General features: G+C 34.5%; 1 protein-coding gene across 46 annotated transcripts in view; it reads left to right on the top strand.

Moving 5' to 3' along the window:
* The window catches only part of SOX6 (SRY-box transcription factor 6), a 614027-nt gene that overhangs the window by 180297 nt on the left and 410652 nt on the right, over positions 1-23078 (top strand). For 27 of the 46 annotated variants that reach the window (XM_021085343.2, XM_085011897.1, XM_085011888.1 and 24 more), the window contains exon 1: positions 8009-8088. The exons of the other annotated variants lie outside the window; for them this stretch is intronic. The gene's annotated coding sequence lies outside the window, so the exon portion shown is untranslated. Of the gene's footprint in view, positions 1-8008; positions 8089-23078 lie in introns of those variants that run through there. 46 annotated transcript variants of the gene reach the window in all.

Raw genomic sequence — 23078 nt, forward strand, 5'->3', positions numbered from 1 at the left:
GTACTTCAAGCAGGATAAATGCAAAGAAAAATCCACCTAGACACATTACTGAAAACAAGAAAAATGTATAGGTTAAAATTGTTTTTCTGATAAATTCTGAGAAAAAAAGAGAATACAACTTGCCAATATAGGGAATGAAAGAGGAATTATCAGCAAAGAATTTGTAGAGATTAAATAGACAATAAGGGAATATTATGCATATCTTATACCAAAAAAATTTACAGGCACACCTGGGAGATATTGCAGGTTCAGTTCCAGACCACTGTGATAGAGTGAATATCACAATTGAGTTACACTAAGTTTTTGATTTCCCAGTGCATATGAAAGTTATGTTTATGCTATACTGTAGACTAGTAAGTGTGCAATAGCATTACAAATATTTTATTGCTAAAAATTTCTAATCATCATCTGACAATACAGGGTTACCTCAAAACTTCAATTTGTAGAAAACACAGTATCTACAGTGCAGTAAAATGAGGTATGCCTATACTACTTAGAAGAAATGGATAAATTCCTCAAAAAATACAAGTTTCTAAAATTGACACAAGATGAAAGAGAAAACCTAGATAGCACTTTATCTATAAAAGATATTTAGTTTTTAAATAAAAAACCCTTTTTAAAAAACTGTGGGCTCAAATGGTATCAATGGTGAATTCTATCAAACATTTAAGAAATAATATCAATATTACATAAACTCTTTAAAAAATTAGAGGAAGGAGGAATGATTTCTACCTAACAAGGCTAGTATAACCCTAACATCTAACCTGACACACCATTACAAAAAAGGAAAATTTTAGACAAGCATCCTTCATGGTCATAGATGCAAAACTCCTTAACAAAACACCAGCAAAAAAATCCAGCAACATAAAACAAAAGGATAACATATCTTGATCAAGTAGGGATTAGGCCAAGAATGCAAGGTTTATTTAGCATTTGGAAAATCTCACTATATTAACAATAATAAATAATAATAAATGAAAAATAATAATATGATCCTTTAAATAGATATTGAAAAAATATTTGATAATGATTTATAATTAAAAATTCTCAGCAAACTAGGAATACAACCAAACTTCTTTAATCTGAAAAGAACATCTATGAGAAACCCACAACTAACATCATGTTTAATGGTGAAATATAGAAATGTATTCTTTTCTCAATGGGGAGCAAGGTAATTAATGCTCATGATCATTCCCCTATTTGACATTGCTTTGGAGGTCCCAAGCATTGTAATGAGGCCAGGAAAGGGAACAATATGAAAATATGAAAGGAAAAATGTAGAACTATCTCTATACCTTTGGCAAGGTCATGTGACACATGTCTTTTGTATTTCAGTAAACTAATGGATGAGGATCAAAATTTCATGGTAAACAGTAGGGAAAATGATTTTATTTTGACCGAATCTTAAAAATTCAGTGGGTTAAGGATCCAGTGTTATCACTGCCATGGCTTGTGTCACTGCTGTGGCAAGGGTTTGATCCCTAGCCTGGGGACTTATGCATGCAGCAGGTGCAGCCAAAAAAAAGAAAAGAAAATTAATAAAAATAAATTTCTATAATTGGCAGTATTTCATTTGTATTTATAACTGTGTGTTAACTCTAAGTTGAATGAATTAACTCTATTTAAGAATAATTTTTCAGGTCAAATATTGTGATACCAGAGTCATTTTTGACACTATAGTACCATTTTTGCAGAGAACATTTTCTAAGGACTTTGCTTAATCTTTTATATTTAAATCATTATCTTTTGATTAATCTATCATATCATTCCTGCCAGTTTTTGATTCTTCACTTTCTTTCTTGTCTAACTTCAAAATCTTGGTTGGTTAATAATTTGAGCTGATCTTCAACACTGTATTTCTCATGAGTTCCTTCTTCTTTTACAAGATTTGCAACTTCATTTTGAAGTCATTTTATATTTTTATTATGAATATTATTTACAGTATTCTACAATGCAATATCTTATCAATCAGCTATCCCAATTCTCAATCCTAACTGAAAAAAAAAATTATCTAGCAATTTAACAAAGTATTCCTTTAGCCTGAAGTCCAGTCAGTTGAATCAGTCTTTGGGAATGGGACTCAGGCATCAGTGTTTTTTAAAGGCTACAGTCTACATACAAGTTTGAAGCCACTAGGCAGTGATCATCAAAGATACAAAGAAATTGATCTAAATGGGTGAGATACAGTTAAATTAATCTGTAAGAGATGTTTGAGTGGAGACTAACTTTATAAACGTTGAATTTCTTAGTGAATATTTTTATATTTTGTTGCCTTTAATTTCCTATGTTATTTTGGAGAATCACATAATGAATATTTGAGTAATAAGAGAATCTTCTGTATCTACTGAATACTAAGTATTATAAGCTAGGAATACAGCAGTGAACTAAAATGTATATTGTCCCTTTTTTCTAAGCGTTTACAATCCAATGATGAGGATGACATGAAATAAATATTTAATTGTAAGATAATAAATACTCTGCCGGGAAAGGGAGACTTAATTTGGATTTGGTATTAAGGACAGTGACTCTGCATTACTGATATTAAAGCTGAAGCCTAAAAGATGAATAAGGGATAATTTAGTGAAGAGGAGAAATGAAGGGGAATAGTTTTTAGAAGGCCATAATTTGGGAAGAAGCTTGCAAGCTCTAGAAACAGAAATCAGATAAAGATGACTAAGAATAATCTACACAGAGTAGATATCAAGTCTTAAGTTGCTGTGTGAGTCTATGTGTGTGAAGATAAGATTAGAAAGATGGTTTGTAATCTGATACTAATAGCTCTTGTATCCATCCCAAGTAATTTGGAGTTAATTTTGTAGGTTATGAGGAAATAAAGGTTTTAAAGCAGGATACATGATCAGATTTTATGTTTTAGCATCACAGTTCAGGTAGCAGGAAAAAAAAAATTCCCAACGTGATGTCCTCAACTTAGAAAAGTAAATTTTTCTTTGTTTTGCTTTTCTTGTACTATGATACAATTATTAAGGTAGAATGGATTTCTTCTCCCACTTTTTTTTTTTTTTTTTTGCTTTTTAGGGCCGCACCTGTGGCATATGGAGGTTCCCAGGCTAGGGGTCCAACTGGAGCTACAGCTGCTGGCCTACATCACAGCTACAGCAACGTCAGATTTGAGCCGTGTCTGAGACCTACACCACAGTTCATGGCAATGCCAGATCCTTAACCCACTGAGCGAGGCCAGGGATTGAACCCGCAACCTCACGGTTCCTAGTCGGATTCATTTCTGCTGCGCCAGGATGGGAACTCCCTCTTCTCCAACTCTTATTATTACTCCATTCCCCAAGCTAAATCCCAAACCACATGTAAGAGAAAAAAAAAAACAAAAAACAAAACTCCACTAGCATTCCTTAAGAGACCTATGTATACCAATACAAGCTAAGTTTTTACATTACCGAAGACAGCTTTGAAATAAGTCCAGAAGCTTGAGAGCCATACTCAAGGGGTTGACCCCAGAGAACAATATGGCTCCAGCAACCACAGATCTCTGAAGGTACTAAAGTGGTCCGAGGCAATTAATTTGATAGCAACAAATATGAAAGTGTCCTTTTAGTTTTAATGATGACTAGCTAGTGGGATAGGGAGTGGGAGAAAAAAGGCGAAATTTTAATTAAATAATGTTTCACATATTTTTTCTTTTGTACTCAATTTAGTCACAAATGATTTGGTAGTTGCCTAGGATTTCTGCACATTAATTCAAAAGAGCAGAAAATGAATCAGAACCATAAACTTATTTATTATGCCCAAAGAACCTTTAAGCACCGTGAAAAACTTAGTGTCTCTTGTAATCATAGGAATTTGCATCTCCAAGACTTGGATGTATCCAATTTAAAAATGGATTAAAATATGCTCCCAAACACATTAATAAAGGGATTAATATTTATTTTATTTTTTCTTTACCTGTTTATTGAAAGTAAACAGTGATGGAAGTAGTTAATATTTATTTGTATATTTAAGTGACGGAAATAAGACATGAAAGCAGTGACACTACTGAGAGTGAAAACACCTTTAACATTTTTGTTTGTTTTCCAAAGATAAACTACCCTTCAGAAGACAATTTACAAGGCATCATTTAGACTTATCTTCCTTTTATTACAAGATGTAAATACCTCTGATGTTAATAGTGTCCTCTGCCTTTAGGCCATTGACAGTTGGAGTCCAGGAAAAGAAATGAAAAAGAGCTGTATCAGCTAACTTGCCAGTTAAATCTGGACATACCAAGTTTTAGGGAAAATTATGGTAAGAGGGAATGGAATATTAATTATAATTGGGAAGCATATAATCTAAATTCTAGTTCTGACTATGCCACAGATTACCTGTGTGACTTTTATTTAGTCCATCAAGTATCTGTACTAGCACTGTACTATTAATATTACTGATAATGATACCAATATTGAAAGTAATTGAGAGTTGTCAGTGTCCCAGTACTTTGTGCCTGTTTATTCTTTTACCTTTCACTTTTAAAATTAAAGCTCTAGTTAGTGGAGAAATAAGATAATGAAAAACAATTTATATTTATAGGAAGAACTTTTTCTAAATGAAAAAGTCCTTTAGAATCTGCTGTATGTGTTGCTCTCTAACGTGTTTGCTAATTGTAGGTGGTATTCAGTGGGACAGTTCCAAAGAGAGACACACAGCCTTGATCAGAAAGAAAAACATTTGCCATAGTTTCATTTCTGGTATTTTAATTTTTTTATACTGCCACCTTTTCTTTCTTTTTCAGCTGTGCAGTCAATGATTGCTTAGTAATAGCTAAATTACCTAAAGCATTCTAATGTCTATTTTAGAAGGTAAAAAAGAATTTATGACTATGCAACTTGAAATTTCTCCGTTTTATCAGTTTATTTTGCTCTTTCCCTCGAGTTGTTTAAAACATTTTCTTACCCTAAAAATGAGGGTGTGTCAGAATTGTTGCAAGCAAAGATAGAGGTAATCATATGTGGTTCCTGTTATTAGCTTTGTGTTGATACTGACTGCTATTTAAAGTAGAACCTCTAAAATGAATCTACTTTTAGCATTTTTTCTTTTTCAAGTGAGTTTATTATGCAACATTTAATCACAATTTTCACAGTAGTTTCATTTTTGTAATTCTTTTATTGTCCAAGGATCAATTTGACTATATGAGCAAGGAACTCAATACAGAATGAGTTAATCCCCCAGTAACATGCTCATGTATTTCTTAAATTTCTAAAGACTGCCTCTTTAGGAATCAACATTATTTTTTATAGTTTACCTGTATATTCTGATTTCCTAAATGGTTTGTTGTTTAGAAAATATAGAAAAATTGAAGAAGAGAATGTTTAAAATCATCCATAATGCCATTACCAGACATAACCCCTATTAAAATTTTCATGTTATATATGTATAGTTAAGGTTATACCATATCCAGTTTTAAATTATAATTTTTAAATTTAATTACTTAGCATCTTGTCTTGATGGTTCAGAGTCATCGTGATTAGCATCTGATTCCTGAGCTGCTCCTTGAGTTGAGTGTCTGTTAAAGCTACTTATCCCTATATTGAGTGGTCCCCCAAACTGCAGGGTTTTTGAGGTCTTGTGTCTGCATTTTGAATTTTCTGTTTTTGCCTTTGTTTCAAGTCTGTAAATGGTCATTTCTTGGTAATTAGTGTTTTTGCCTCTAGTAATATCAATCCTCTTTCTATACTCCTATGAGCTATTTCTATGTGGCTATGGGCTGTTACATTAGATAATAAAAGGGGGAAAACTAGCATTTTATAGAGTTCCTTTTTGTTGTACAGCACTAAAAAAGGTGCTTTCACATAAATTATGCTACTTAATTTTCACAGTAAGTCCTTGAATTATTATTAGTTCAGTTTTCTTAGGTAACAGAGAACCGTTTATTGAGCACTTGATACATGCAAAGCACTGTGCTAAGAATTTCACATATACTATGTTAATTGGGTTTATTTCTGCAACACTCCAGGGAGGTGGACTGTTTTACAGATAAAAATGCCTAGATTCAGAGAAGTTGAGTGACTTGCCTAAGATCATAATACTAGTAAGTAGTAGAATCAGGATTTGAACCCAGGCGTACCCCTCAGATAATTCAAAGTACTATAGTTTTATCTGAAGTAAAAGTAAATAGATTCTTAGTTCAGGAATTCTCCTTTAAGAAAAGTCAGTGACCTTTAGTGTATTACTTTAAGACGTCTGTTTTGGGTTTTACTTCCTTTCAAATTCTCCTCATTGCTCTACTATAAGGATATTCCTGTATAAGGGATCTATGGAGAAATTTGATGTCTAAGGAACTCAATATCCAGGGCAAATTAATACTAAAAGAATGAAGTTAAAAAAAAAACCAAAAACCTAGCGAGTTCCCATTGTGATGCAGTGGAAATGAATCCGACTAGGAATCATGAGGTTGCAGGTTCGATCCCTGGCCTCGCTCAATGGGTTAAGGATCCAGTGTTGCTGTGAGCTATGGTGTAGGTCGCAGATGTGGCCCGGCTCTGGCATTGCTGGGCCTGTGGTGTAGGCTGGCAGCTGTAGCTCTGATGAAACCCCCAGCCTGGGAACTTCCATGTGCCACAGGAGTGGCCCTAAAAAGCAAAACAAACAAACAACTACCAAGGAAAGAGAAATTCTTATTATTGTTAAATAACCCCATCTTTTGTAATTCATAGGATCATGAGTATATACTGTGCTAAATTTCCTATACCAAAAGGTACTGATTTATTGATTTACAAAGAGCTCAATATAGTAATTAGACAAAACATCATGGTTTGATTATCTATAGCTATATTTCTTGGGGAAACATGTTTTAATCTCAATGTATATTTCTACTTATAAGTGAAATGAAAGAGTAATTTCTTTTGTTTTTTTCTCTTTGGTGTTTTTTTTGGGGGGGAGGGGCCGCACCCATGACATTTAGAGGTTCTCAGGCTAGGGGTCAAATCAGAGCTATAGCTGCCAGGCTACACCACAGCCACAGCAACGCCAGATCTGAGCTGCATCTGTGACCTACACCACAGCTCATGGCAATGCCATATCCTTAACCCACTGAGCAAGGCTAGGGATCGAACCCGCAATCTCATGGGTCCTAGTTGGATTCTTTTCCTCTGCACCACGACAGGAACTCCCGTGAAAGTGCAATTTCAAGGAAAAGGCTTGTTAGATTCTTTTATGGTAGTTCAGAGTTTAAATGGTGGTTAAGGACTTGGTCTTTAAAGTTTGCTGCCAAGATTCAAATACTGACTCCACCATTACTAGTTTAATCTTGGGTAAGTTAATTGCTATGTGCCTACTTTCTTGTGTGTAACATAGGCATAGTGATAATAATATCTACTCCAATATAAGTTGTTTTTTGTGGATTAAATAAGTTAATATATATAACTTACAATGATGCTTATTGTATAAGTTCTTTACAAGTGTTACTATTATTTTAACTATTTTTCAAATCTCTGAGTTTTGTAAAACTGCTAACAATCTTAAGTTTTTGCCTATCAAAATCATATATTTTTCACTTCACCAATAACCTAAGTAATGTCTTCCATCATTCCCTCTCTCCTTCCTTAAGACCTATCTTGAAGTTGACAGTGACCTCACAATGAACTCTGTAAGTTCGTTTTAGGTCATTTCTTAGACCTAAGCACAGAAACATCCAAAGTTACAGTATATTATTCAGAATGGACACAAGTGTCATATGAGGTATAAAATATATAGCATCTCTTTACCTTCAGATAATTTCCTCTTGGATGGTGAGATTTTTTTTCCCCCCTGCCATTTGAAAATATGATACCTGAGACAAGTAGATTAACAGTGGAGTCCAGTAGCTGACTTGCGTGTTGAATGTGTATTGGTATCCTGTAATAGAGAGGACTCCTTGTTTATTTGCTATTTATTATTGAAAGAAGGTTGCAAGTGGCAATTTACTCTACCCCCCCTACTATGGTGTACATGTGCAAGACAAAGATAAAAGCTATGTTTCCTTCGTGGAAGGGTGTGGAGGTGAGGATGATTTCAAATTAGAAATAATGACAGCAATAGAGGCTTCCAATGAAGAGGCTGTGGCTACCAAAGGACAAAGGGGAGAAGCTAATTCCTGAAGTTGAGGTATTTGATTAAACCTTTAGGTTAATCTTTCTGTGTACAAGTGTCAGCTGTGTCGTTATTTATGCGCTAAAGAGACAGTGTGTTTGACACAGGTGTTTATTGGATGGTTTGATGATAGCTGGGAGAGAAGCAATGCTAAGATATCCAGAAAAATCTGTAGTAAGTAAAAAATAAAATATTTGATAGGCAAAGACTTTTGCTTTTTAAGGCTTTTGCTTTTCTTTTATAGTGATTAACTCTGAGAATTGGCTTATTGTAATGGTGGTTTCATTGACTTAGAGGAAAAAAAATTACCAGACTTCAATTAGACTGTATAGTGCTTTCGTTTACTATCTTCACAAACTTTTTTTTTTTTTTTTTTTTGGAAACCGCTTACAACTTGGTCTTCAGTTGATTTTATGTTTAAATGTTTATTTAAAAATGTCTGGCATCGTGCTGTGTGTGCTTCTGTGTGTGTGTGTGTGTTCATGTGTATGTGTGTATTTGGATTGGAGGAGGAAATGGGAAGAAAGGTGAAATTTTAAGGGGAAGGAAAATCAGTGAAAGTTGATGTAAGAGACTAACATTTTATGATGAAAAATAGAAAATTTCAAGCATGTTTTCTCCCTTAGCAGAAAAATGAAACTGACAATATTATGCATATTTCCTGAAGAATGTGTATAAATAATCTATGCAAAATTATAAGAACAAGCAAACTTTCTATATGACTTAATAAAATTGTAGCAGAGGTAAAGAGAAACTTTTTCTTTTAAATGTAGTGTCCAATTGTGGTAAAGTTTTAACAGAATAGGCTGGGCCATTTATAGATTACAACATTTTTAATTTTCTCAATGTTACAAAGTGTTGATTTTGATAAAGAATTTGTTGATGCTGTATCAGCTTCTCCATGTGGAGGAGTGCTGCTGGGTGATTAGTTAGACTTGGGGCTTTTGGCCAAAATTCAGAAATTTGGTCTCCAGTCCTTCTGGCCTTCTGAAAATAGGAAAAAGCTAGTAAGTTTTCCTGAGTCTTGATTCCCTGTGAAAGAAATTCTTCATTATCAAGGGTATCTGCTTTTTTCTTTTTCTTCATTTTGTTTCTTTTTTGGTGGGGGGGATTTCTCCTTTTTGTCTCATGTTGTTACCATCTTCTTCTGTGTTTAAGTAGATACTAATTTTGGAGGTTTTCCAGGGTTTATAATTAGCTTAATTATATGAAAATTCTTTACATTTCTATCATTTTTTACTGTAGTTTTAGAGCCAAAGTGTAGAATTTTTTACTGCAAGTTTAAAGCTGAGGAATCTAAAACTTGTTGAGATTAATTGATTTGCTCAAGATCACATATTTAGGAATGCAGGTCAGGACTTTTGGTAATGATACACCATTAAATAATTGATCTCTATTAATTTTTTTGTTATTTTGCCATATTGATGACCAGTGTCAACATATTTGCTTTTAATCAAACATTTAACTATGTACAATTATCTTATTTTATCATATCTACCTATCTATCAACAGATGGACAAGTATCAAGGAGGTTTACCTGATTGCTTTGTAGGGTTCATTTGCAGCTTGATATAGTACATTTAAAGGGGTTTGTCATTTTAAATAAAATTTCTAATTGATAGAATACACTGATACATTTATGATATTTGCCTTTTGAAGAAAAACTATCATATCTTTTTGTGTTTATTTTGACAGTAAGAAGGCATATACTATTTGCTTTTCCATAAATTAGAGATTTGTTCAACAATTAGAATGCATTTGGAGAAAGGGGTAAAATATAGTCTTTCTCGTCTTTTTTTCCTGATTAAAAAATACACCATGGTTATTGGAGAAAATTTGGAAAATAGAAACTAAAAAAAAAAGCCCTCCCAAAATGACATTTAGAGATACCTCAAAAATGTTTATACTGATTATGTCCATCAAGTTTTTCTACTTAGATACACATATTTTTAAAAAGAAAAATAGTGTCTTATTGCACATGCTGTTTTGCAAGCTACTTTTTAAAAGTTAACGTATCATGTCATTAAATATTCTTCTGCATACCTCTTTTTTTTTAAAATGAACCTTATTATTTACTACAAAAGTAACATATTATGTATAAGAAATTTAGGAAACACATGAAAATACAAAAAAACTGCATTCTCATCCAGATGTAATCATTATAGTATTAAGGTTATATTCATCCAGTATTAAAATTTTATGTTTCTCTCTCTCTCTCCCTAATGATTATATCTGCATCTCCCTGTTAAACAAAAATGGAATCATATGGTAACAAGTGCTCTATACTCTGCCTTTTTATTTAACAGTATATCCTATCATTTATATTTTCCTATGATACCCCTGTTATTTTACATCATTATTTTTAATGGTTGCATACTATTTGGTTAGTGGGCATTTTATAGTTTAACTTATATCTATAGTTAAGGTATTTATAAATTTTTTGTTATTATTAACAACATTGCAATAAACTATTTTGTAGCTTAATCTTTGCACCCATGTCTGAAGATTTTTTTAGTTCAAATTCTTAGAAATGAATTGTTGGTAATCACTTTTTAAAGGCATTTGATTCATACTGCCAAAATGTCCTCCAGAAAAGTTGAACCAGTTTTCTTTTATCTGCAGTTTATGAGAGTATGCATCTTAACTAATTCATGCTTACACAATATATTGCCATTATTTTCAACCATTGCCAATATCAGGTAGAGAGTGGCAGCTTTTTCAAGTGTAATTGTATTTTCTTGATTGGTAGTGAAATGGAGTATTTATTCATTAGTTTTTGCATTTCATTTCTTTTTTTTCCTTAAAAAATAAATTTCTTATTCATATCCTTTGAAAAGTAACATCAATTTTGGAGTCGGGCTGTTAGTGACAGAGTTTGAATCTTGACTCTACCATCACTACTTATCAGCTTGTAACCTTGGGTGTTTACTTAATCTCTTGGTGCCTCAGTTTCTTTATCTGTAAAAATTTCCTGCATGTCATAAGACTGTTGCAAGAATCAAATGAGTAAACATATATGAAATATTTAGAATAGTCCAGCACAAAGTAATGCACATTAGTATAAAGAGAATTTAATTCTTATTCATTTGTCAGAGGTCTTTATATGCTAAAAACACTAATCCTTCATCATATCTGCAGATTTTTTCCAACTTTGTCATTTTGTCTTTCAATTAAAGTTTTTAGAAAAGCCATTCTCTCTCATCAAATCTAAACTATTATTTTTCTCCTTTCAAATTTCTGCCTTTGTTGTCATTTTTAGGAATACTTTTCCCACTCAACATTATGTAAATATTCACATATATTTTATTATAGACATCACTTTTTATGTTTAATTTTTAATCCATCTTAAATTTATTTTGTTGCATGATATGCTATTAGGATATAAAGAGCCAATAGTCCAAACAATATTAGTCATATAATTCATCTTTGAAACATTACAGTTATCATAGACAAAATTCGTAGAGATAGTTTGGTCCATTTTTAACTTCTTTTATTAATAATCAACCTAGTCATTCATCTGGTGCACTATTTTTATTAAAGTATTGTTGATTTACAATGTTGTGCCAATTTCTGCTATACAGCAAAGTGACTCTGTCATACATATATATAAATATATATATAAATATTAGTGCCATATTGTAGATTGCACATATAGATGATATCATATGATATTGTCGTTCTCTTTCTGACTTACTTCACTTAATATGAGAATCTCTAATTGCATCCATTTGCTGCAAATGGCATTATTTCATTCTCTTTTTATGGCTGAGTAGTATTCCATAGTGTATATGTACCATATCTTCTTAATCCATTAATCTGTCATTGGACTTTTTTTTTTTTTTTTTTTTTGTCTTTTTAGGGCCACACTCATAGCATATGAGCATATGGAGGTTCCCAGGCTAGGGGTTTAATCATAGCTGCAGCTGCCAGCCTATGCCACAGCTACAGCCAAGCCAGATCCAATCTGCATCTGCAACCTATACCTGACTTGTGGCAACAAGGGACCTTTTTTTTTTGTCTTTTGCAAGGGCTACATCTGTGGCACATGGAGATTCCCAGGCTAAGGGTCTAATTGGAGCTGTAGCTGACGGCCTTTGCCAGAGCCACAGCAATGCGGGATCCGAGCTGTGTCTTCGATGTACACTGCAGCTCATGGCAACACCAGATCCTTAACCCAGTGAGCAAGGCCAGGGATCGAACCTGTATCCTCATGGAGGAACTCCTCGATGGACATTTAGATTGTTTCTGTGTCTTGGCTATTGTGACTAGTGCTGCTATGAACATACAAGTGCATGTTATCTTTTTAAACTGTAGTTTTGTCTGGATATATGCCAAGGAGTGGGATTGCTGGATCATAGAGTAGTTCTATATTCAGTTTTCTGAGGAACCTTTGTACTGTTCTCCATAGTAGTTGTACCAGTTTACATTCCTACCAATAGTGTAGGAGGGTTCCCTTTTCTCTACACCCTCTACAGCATTTATTATTTGCAGACTTATTAATAATAATGGTCATTTTGACCAGTGTGTGGTTGTACCTCATTGTAATTTTGATTTGCATTTCTCTAATAATTAGTGATGTTAAGCATTTTTTCATGTGCCTGCTGGTCATTTGGCACACTTTTAATTAGTGATGTTTTATATTCTTTTTTGTTGATGTTGTTGTTGTTGTTGTTGTTGTTGCTATCTCTTGGGCTGCTTCCACGGCATATGGAGGTTCCCAGGCTAGGGGTCGAATCAGAGCTGTAGCCACCAGCCTACGCCAGAGCCACATCAACTCGGGATCCGAGCCATGTCTGCAACCTACACCACAGCTCACGGCAACGCCGGATCGTTAACCCACTGAGCAAGGGCAGGGACCGAACCCGCGACCTCATGGTTCCTAGTCGGATTTGTTAACCACTGCGCCACGACGGGAACTCCATATATTCTTAATTGTATTATATTTCTTTTAAATTATTTCAGTTATTCTCAAGCATTTGTTTTTCCAGTTGAACTTTAATTTTATCATTTCCTCCCTCAACCTCCAAAAAAAAAAAATCTATTTGTGATTTTTCTAGAATTTTAGTATACTAAACTTATAAAGTAGTTTGAGATCATGTGATTTTTACACTGATACATTTTTTTTTTTTTTACTTTGAGGATACATTTTTAAACTTAACCCATGATGCTTAGCACATAGTAGGAAGCCAACACGAATTGTTGAATAAACGTCAAATGTGTTAATACTAACTGCTGAGAAATTTAGGTGGTTTTAACTTTTCTCTATCATAAGCAATACTTCAGTGAACATATTTAACATTTAAATCTTTGAATACTACCATGATTGCTTCTGTGGAATGAATTCCTAGACATCTAAAATCTAGTTCAAAGAGTATTTTTAATGATTCTGATGTACTGCCAAATTGCCTCACCGATTTATACTCCCCTCAACAGTTTGAAACGGTACTGTCATGATCAGCTTCTTATTTGTCTCCCTATTGTACAGTGAAATACCAGTTTCTAAGTTTAAGATTAATATTTCATGATAAAAGAAACATTTTTACTTTTTAATGCTTGTTTTTATTTTCTGAGTGTAAAGGAGAGGCACATTAAAACTTGCTGAATTTAGAGTAAAATATGTCTTCACTGCTAGGATATTAATACATGTCTCCTTTGCTATAGGATATTAAAACAACCAATGCAGATATAATTCCATATGCTGGGCAGAGTCACATGTGCAAAGATCCAGATGATAAAAATAACATAGTAAATACTATTTTGGGATGTCTTCAAGTGGCTTTTTCCCTCATTCTAAATTATATTTCTTCTTTCTTTATACTGGGGAATCACTTTGCCGTCTCTTCTGATAAAAAGAAATCCTATTTACTTAGTTTGAGTGTCTATCCAAGTTTAGCTCTTTTATATTTATTTAATTTTTTGTCTTTTTAGTGCCACACTCATGGCATATGGAGGCTCCCAGGCTAGGGGTGGAATCAGGCTAGGGGTCACTGGCCTATGCCACAGCCACAGCAACGCCAGATCCAAGCTGCGTCTGCGACCTATACCACAGCTCATGGCAATGCCAGCTCCTTAACCCACTGAGTGAGGCCAGGGATCAAACCTGCATCCTCATGGATACTAGTCAGATTCACAACGGGAACTCCCAAATTTAGCTCTTTAAATAGTGACAAGTATTTTCACCATTACGTTGCATGGACAGCCTCATTCCTATAACCAGCTGGCTTTAAGTTGCAATTTTTGTTGGAGTAAAAATTTCATATTTCTTTTGTTTTGTCCTTGCATACCTGGTAATTGAGGTTTAAACAAGAAAATAAACTAACATTACAGTTTTAAGTAGTTGGACGGAATTAAGCTAATAAACAAAGGGCTTTAAGTACCCTGGCTCCTTTCGTTTTTATTGATCTATCTATTTATTTTTTATTCTTCCTCTTTATCTCTCTCTTGATGCAGTACACATACCACAAAAGGAGGGTGAGGCTCAGTCATGATGGTATGGTTATTACTGCCATATTTTAAAATTTCTTTGCTTAGAAACAAATACCAAAACTTTAGTATCTCTGTAACCACAACTTTTTTTTTTTTTTTTTTTGGTATAAAACATTTCTGCGTAGATTAAGGGATTTTAGTTTTCTAAAGAATGGTTTATCTTTTTTTCTTTCTCTCCTTTTCTCTTTCCTACCTTATCTCCATCTCTCCTATCCTCTCTGGCATCCCTCTTCCTCCCACCTCCAACCCCCTCACTTTTCCCTCCTTTCTCTCTGTCTGGGTTAAGTTTAGTCAATGTTAAAGCGATAATAACAGTCAGTTCTGGAGTCTGAAATGTTCATCAGTAGAGTAATAAGTTTTCCCCATTTTAAGCAGTTGCCTAGGGAAATTTAAGTTGCTCTATGCTCAATCTATAGAATGTGGTGACAGGCTTCAGTGATGATCATGAGGAATTCTTCCTTTATTGTCTTCACTTTAAACTCATAGAGGTTGTATGAAACTTATCCTCAGCAAGAGAGCTGTCTTTTTTTTTTTTTTTTTTTTTTTTCTTTTTTGGCTGCCCCATGCATATGGAATTCCTGGGTCAGGATCAGGTCTGAGCTGCAGTTGGGATTCATGCCACAGATGTGGCAACTTGGGATCCTTAACCCACTGTTTTGGCCTGGGGATTGAATCTACATCCTGGTGCTTCAGAGACACGGCTAATCCCATTGGGCCACAGTGGGAACTCTAAGAGTGCTGTGATTTAAAAACCCAGTTTCCTCAATGTTTCCTATATTCCCAGTGCCCATCTTTTGAAACGAAATTTTAGCTATTTAAAGGGAGTGTAGAGGAAGTAGTTGAAGGATTCCACTTGTAATTATAGCTAACTCTCCACCAAGCATACATGGATTATGTCTTGAGCATTAAATACAATAATTTTCTAATCCTGGGATGACTTTCCCTTGACAGCCAGCATGCCTCTCTTTCCTTGTTTCAACTGTCATTTCTGCTCTCATTCCTTACCAGTTTTTGGAGAGTTTCTAGTTTATTTTAATATTGACCTTAAATCAGTCAAATTCAAAAGATATAGACCCAGGAGGAAAAAAAAAAAACACATTATGAATGCAAGAACTATACATAAATGATTTGAGATTAACCAAATTCTTTTCTCAATATCCTATTTGTATTAGATCTGGCTCCATTACTATAATCATCTGTCACTCATCAAAGAAGTATGCAACTGTAGATTTTTAGTGAGTTCTTTAATACTAGAGGCATTTCTTCTGTCTTTTCTATACAGTGCACAGTGCTTTGGAGTTTGGATAACTTTATTCTAATTCCAAATCTTCTTTGGTACTTTGGAGTTTAGGGAACTGGGTTCTAGTCTCAACTCTCTCTGCTTCAGATTTGCAACTAGTTACTTGCTTGAACAAGCTGTTTAAGCATTCTAGGCCTTACTTTCTTTTCAGCTATAATAGTCTCTAGTTCAGTGGTGTAAAATATCTAATCTCAGATTGGGTTTGATGAGTAGAAAACTGTCATTACTATGTTTTATAATGTGTATAACTTCTGTGTGAGTGAATAGGCTGAAAAAATAATTGATGTGGACTAGTACAGTTTGAAAAGGGTTTAAGAAGTGTTAGTTAATAATAGTGAGCTTTTGAGATTTTTTAAAAATGTAAATCGATGAAATTTTAACTATTTTTTCAAATAACACCTAATGGTGTTATTTTTCAGTGGTCATTTTTCGGGTAGATGACACATTAAATTCCACTTAAAAGTTGCTGATGGGGTAGTGTTGGCATTAAGTTTGAGTTTCATACTTTGATTCTGTGATTTTTGACCTTGGTTGTTTCCCTTTCACAAAACTATGATATAGTTTAGGGCAGCCTAAATAATTACAGAATAAAAAGAAAGCGGAAAAGTGTGGGAAGTGAGAAAGGAAGGGAAAGAGGGAGGGGGTTTGAAAGAGAGAGAGATAGATGGAGGGAGGGAGAGGGAGAGAGAAAAAGGTAAATGAGCATGAAAGCAATAACAATGTTGTTGCTTTGTAAGTATTTTTCTGGCCTTCCAATTTTACTATTTCTTGGATTTTTCAGGGGATAAAGCATCATTTGTTTTTTCAATTTATAATTATTTAAAATATTTGAGTTGTATTACGGTATATCATATTTAAGCAGAGATTGGGAAATAAGTCTTTTAAAGTGCTAGATAGAGGGAGTTCCCGTCATGGTGCAGCGGAAACGAATCCAATTAGGAACCATAAGGTTGCGGGTCTGATCCCTGGCCTTGCTCAGTGGGTTAAGGATCCGGCGTTACCGTGAGCTGTGGTGTAGGTCGCAGACTCAACTCAGATCCCACGTTGCTGTGGCTGTGGCATAGGCTGGCAGCTACAGCTCCAATTAGACCCCTAGCCTGGGAACCTCCATATGCCACAAGTGTGTCCCTAAAAAAAGCCCAGAAAACAAAACCAACAAAAAAAAGTGCTAGATAGAAAATGGTGAAGACATTAATACTGTTTTTTTTTTCTGTTTTAAAATGCATTCCATGTGTGATATTTGAAATAACATTTTATTTCTGGAAAAGTTAATTTTTAGACTGAGTTTGAGATGCATTGCCATGATTTTACCTAAACAGTGGTTAAGAAGGCAGAGGGGTTGGAAACAAAAGCTACGAACCTGTGAATTAGTGATATCTCAGAATGCCTATATAATATGATTAGTAGAGATTCTAATGAACGGAAACAAAATGAGTTCCTGACAGTGAAAATAATCTGAACAGGGTTTGCAGAGTTTCTGATTTTGGGGGTCGACTTTCAATGGGACTTTCCATGTTTCATTTTTTATTTATTCATTTATTTTTAGGGCTGCACCCGTGGCATATGGAAGTTCCTGGGGCTAGAAGTCGAAAAGGAGCTGCAGCAGTCTGCCTACACCATAGCCACAGCAATGCCAGATCTAAGCTGGGTCTGCAACCTACACCGCAGGTCATGGCAATGCCAGATTCTTAACCCACTGAGCGAGGCCAGGGATCAAACTGGCATTCTCATAGATACTAGTGCGATTCTTAACTGACCGTGCCACAGCAGGAACTCCCTTTCCATGTTTTATAAGAGGTAGTTCTCAGATCTGTGCATGTATAGTTCAGGATATTCTGAAAGATGAAGAGGCATTGTCTTAGTCTGTTTGGGCTGCTACAACAAAATAGCCATAGATTTGACAGTTTATAAGCAACAGAAGTTTATTTCTCACAGTTCTGTAGGCTGGAAACCTGACATCAGGGTGCTGGCATGGTTGGGTGAGGACTTCTCTGGGTCACAGACTTCTTGTTGTATGGTGGAAGGGATTAGGGAATTCTTTGGGGTCTCTTTTACAAGAACGCTAATCACATTCACGCCGGCTCTATCCTCATGGCCCAATCACCTCCCAATGGCCCCACCTACTAATACCATCACCTTTAAGGGTATTTCAGCACATAAATTTTGGGGGAGACAAACATTCAGACCATAGCAGGCATAGGGAGCTCAGAGAAAGATTTGGCTGTATGATTTAGGTAATTTTGGTGCTGTGTAATGTTGTGAGATAGTATCTACATAGACGCTGTAGTAATTGTTTGGAGTTAAAGATGGGTCAAAGAGCATAGCTTCAGTATTTATTAAATATACGAAGGACTTAGAGGCTTTATTTATAAAGATAAGTTAGTGTTCCTTTCTTTTCTTTTCTCTCTCTCTCTCTTCCTTTCTCTCTCTTTCTTTCTCATGGTTATTATCGAATAATGCACAGGAAATGTGATATATATGTATGTTTATTCAGCATATTTGTTATAAACTTTGATTTCTTGAAGACTGCAGAGTTAAGCACAGGAAAATGGTAAAACCGCAAACTCTTGCAATAAAATTTGTGTAATGTCTGAGTATGACTGTACCTATCAATTACATTCTCAGGTGTGAGACTGCACACCTTATTTATTTATAAGATTCACTGTTTCCAGAGCAGTTCGGGATGTTATGAATGACAAGAACTATCTAATAGAATAGGAGGCCAAGTTTATTTGGTGATGAAAGAGTAACCCAAAGAAGGAAGTTGGGACCTAAGAGAACAGAAAAAAGTGTAAAAGGAGGAGTGTGTTAATGGAGGAGACTTCAAACAGTGGTTAGAAATTGAAGAAGAGTTCATTTGCTTGATTCAACTACTGACATATTTCTGTTTTAGGCAAATGTCTAGAATTTGTTTCTTCACACTTTGTGGAATGCAGAATTACATGTTGTGAACTGTCCTTTATGGCTGCTCTTCTATCACTGAATTATAAAAACACATTAGGGACATAAAGCTCAAATAGTTTGTGTCATAATTATAGTTAAATGATGAAATTATTTATTTTGTACACTGGTGTTCATATTTGTGCACATTCACAGACTAATATATTACTGTGAATAATTATCTGCACAATACTATTTTCCTCTCCCATTATTCTTTTAAAAAATTTTTATTAGAGTATAGTTGCTTTATAGTGTTTTGCCAATTTCTGCTATACAGCAAAGTGACCCAGTCATACATATAAATACATTCCCTATCTTATATTATCTTCCATCATGGTCTATCTCAAGAGACTGAATATAGTTCCCTGTGCCATATGGTAGGACCTCATTGCTTTTCCATTCTAAATCTAATAGTTTGCATCTATTAACCCCAAACTCCCCATCCATCACATTATCTCCTCCCTCCCCCTTAGCAACCACAGACCTGTTCGCCATGTCTGTGAGTCTGATTCTGTTTTGTAGATAGGTTCATTTTTGCCATACTTTAGATTCTTCAAATAAGTGATATCAAATGGTATTTGTATTTATATTTCTGACTTACTTCACTTAGTATGAGAATCTCTGGTTGCATCCATGTTGCTACAAATGGCATTTTCAGTCTTTTTTATGGCTGGGTTGTATTCCATTGTGTATATGTACCACATCTTAATCCACTCATCTGTCGATGGGACATTTAGATTGTTTCCATGTCTTGGCTATTATGAATAGTGTTGCTATGAACATACAGATGCATGTATCTTTTTAAATTGCAGTTTTGTCTGGACCTATGCCCAAGAGTTGAATTGCTGGATCGTATGGTGGTTCTATACCTAGTTTTCTGAGGAACCTCCATACTATTCTTCATAGTGGTTCTATCAATTTACATTATCACCAACAGTGTAAGAGGGTTCCCTTTTCTCCACACTCTCTCCAGCATTTGTTATTTGTAGACTTATTAATGATAACCATTCTGACTGGTGTGAAATGATACCTCATTGTAGTTTGATTTCCATTTCTCTAGTAATTAGTGATGTTGAACATTTTTTATGTGCCTGCTGGCCATCTGTATGTCTTCTTTGCAGAAATGTCTATTTAGGTCTTCAGCCCATTTTTCGTTTGGGTCATTTGTTTCTTTGCGTTTGAGTTGTATGAGTTTGTATATTTTGGAGATTAAGCCCTTATCAGTTACATCATTTGCAACTATTTTCTCCCATTCTGTAGGTCATCTTTTCATTTTTTTAATGGTTTCCTTTGCTATGCAAAAGCTTGTAAGTTTAATTAGGTCCTATTTTTTTGTTTTTGTTTTTATTTCTATTGCCTTGGAAGAAAGAAAATATTTGTATAACAAAGGCTGTTTTGCCTATGTTCTCTTCTAGGCCCGTTTTATGGTGTCATGTCTTATGTTTAAGTCTTTAAGCCATTTTGCGTTTATGTACATGGTGTAAGGGTGTGTCCTGGTTTCACTGATTTACATGCAGTTTTCCAGCACCACGTGCTTAAGAGGCTGTCTCTTTCCCATTTTATATTCTTGCTTCTTTTGTTGAAGATCAATTGATCATAGGTGACTGGGTTTGTTTCTGGGCTTTCTACCTGTTCCATCAATCCATATGTCTGTTTTTGTACCAGTACCACGCTGTCTTGATTACTGTAGCTTTGTAATATTGTCTGAAGTCTGGGAGAGTTATACCTCCTGCTCGCCCCCCGCTCCCAGGATTGCTTTGGCAATTCTGGGTCTTTTATGGTTCCATATAAATTTTTGGATTGTTTGTTCTAGTTCTGTGAAAAATGTCATGGGTAATTTGATAGGGATAACATTAAATCTGTAGATTGCTTTGGGTAGTATAGCCATTTTAATGATATTAATTCTTCCAGGAGCATGGGATATGTTTCCATTTCTTTAATTCCTCTTTAATTTCCCTGATTAATGTTTCATAGTTCTCAGTGAATAAGTCTTTCACCTCCTTGTCAGGTTTTTCCTAGGTATTTAATTATTTTGAGTGTAATTTTCAAAGGTTTTTCTTTTTTTAATATCCTTTTTCAAATATTTCATTGTTAGTATACAGAAATGCAACTGATTTCTGAATGTTAATCTTGTATCCTGCTACCTTGCTGAATTTATCAGTTCAAGTAGTTTTTGTGTGGAGTCCATAGAGTTTTCTATATATAGTATCATGTTATCTGCATATAGTGACAATTTTCCTCTTCCCTTTCAGTTTGCATACCTTTTATTTCTTTTCTTTGTCTGCTGTGGTTAAGACTTCCAACACTATGTTAAATATGCTGTCGTTATTCTTGATAAATAAATTCATGCACTATTACAATACATTTATGAAGTGTTAAAAAGTGGTTGTGTCATATGGTCATCACAAGTTCTTAACTAATGAGGGATTTGAAACATCAAAAAATGATGAAATATCATCAAAGTGATGGGTAGGGGTTTATAGAAAAATGAGTGGAAATGTACATATTAGAACCTAAATTAAATTTTTTATTTTAATTAATTAATTAGTTAATTTTTTTCTTTTTTGGCTACGCCCATGGCATAAGGAAGTTCCTGGGCCAGGGATTGACTCCAGTCTGAAGCTGTGACCTATGCCATAGCCGTAGCAATGCCAGCTACACTGGCATTAACCCACTCTGCGGGGCCAGGGATTGAACAGGTGCCTCCACAGAGACAAGCTGGATCCTTAACCCACTGTACCACAGTTGTTACTCATATTTTTTTACTTTTTAACTTAATTTAATATTATTTTTTTGGCTGTACCTATGGCATGCAGAAGTTCCTGGGTCAGGGATTAAACCCAAGTCACAGTGGTGACAATGCAGGATCCTTAACAGCTAGCTAGACTACCAGGGAACTCTCAAATTAAAATTTTAAATTAAGGCTTTTTCCAGTCCAGTTATTCCAGCCAGTGATGGCAAAATTACTCATCTACACTGGCTTCATTCATCAGTCTTTCAATGATGGTTAATGATTTTATTCTTCTGTAACCTTGCTTTTATTTAAATTCTTCTGCTGTGGAAGATGTTCAGCTTCTTGTGACTGGCAGTTAACTGTATACTTCTTTTGAAGTCAATTATTATTGCCCTCACTCAACTGTGCTTTTCTTTGCATGACTTTTTGAAGAAGTAGTCTTTCCAACAAAGTCCCGCTCTTAGCCATCAACCTGAGTCATTGTTAGTGCTCTGTTCATTCTTATGAATTGCATAGCCTTGATCAGTTGGCTCCTCAATTTAAAGCCTGCCATCTGTCTCTACTTTCCCTTTCTTTTTTACTTTTATTCCTGTGCCATTAATTTATCATTCTTTTTTCAGATATAATTGATATGCAATACTGTATAAGTTTAAAGGATACAGCATAGTGATTTGACTTCTGTTTAGTGTGAAATGATTACCAAAAGTTCAGTTACTGTATCATTATTTTCTGCTAAAAATCTTTCTTTACTGTAAAATTTTAAAAATGTCTTTAGTATACTTAATAAAAAGTCTTTACTATACTTTAGTGTCACGCATATTATAAGATGAGGCGTCAGAACTTATGAACTTGTTTTTCCTTTCCATTGGTACTTACTCTGGTCATTTCGACTAACTGCTTTTGTAACCTCTGTTTTCAGTAGATCCAATAATGTATGTATCACCAGTTAATTAGTAAATCAGCTGATTATTTATTGAATTAACATGTTAAATACTACACTAGACATAAAAGAAGTATAACGCGATTCTTGCTTTCGGTAAGCTTGCAATATAAACAAATTCAGGCAGTATTAAATGTGGAATTTCAGAGCATTTACTTGTCTTTCAACAAATATTAGGTACTAGTATTGTCTGTGGGCCAGACATTGGGCTAAAGTGCCTTAAGTATATTATATAATTTAATCATTTACATAATTTCTGTGAGCTAGGTTTTATTACTGCTACCGTTAATCTTTTATGATGAAGAAAATGAGGCACAGAGGTCAAGTAACTTGCCTAAGGTCATAGAGTTAGTAGATGTTGCAACAATAATATACGCTAGGAAAGCTGACTGTTGAACACTATGCTAGAGAGCCTCCATATGTTATGTGATGGTATTATAAATGCATTTTGAGATTTTGATAGAAAAGGATAAGTAATTTTGGTATAGCACTTACTATGGTATTAGAGTTTATAATAAAGTTTTATTCTTCAAAATATAGTAAAGATTAATCACATATACAAATGTATAAATATGTCACATTGCTTTATATGTGTATTTTGTGAA

Source organism: Sus scrofa, chromosome 2, assembly GCF_054392235.1.
Source record: "Sus scrofa isolate SSC_HxYL_T2T_F1_AM1 chromosome 2, Sscrofa_HxYL_maternal_Yorkshire_Landrace_v2.0, whole genome shotgun sequence".
In the NCBI taxonomy this organism is placed as follows: domain Eukaryota; kingdom Metazoa; phylum Chordata; class Mammalia; order Artiodactyla; family Suidae; genus Sus; species Sus scrofa.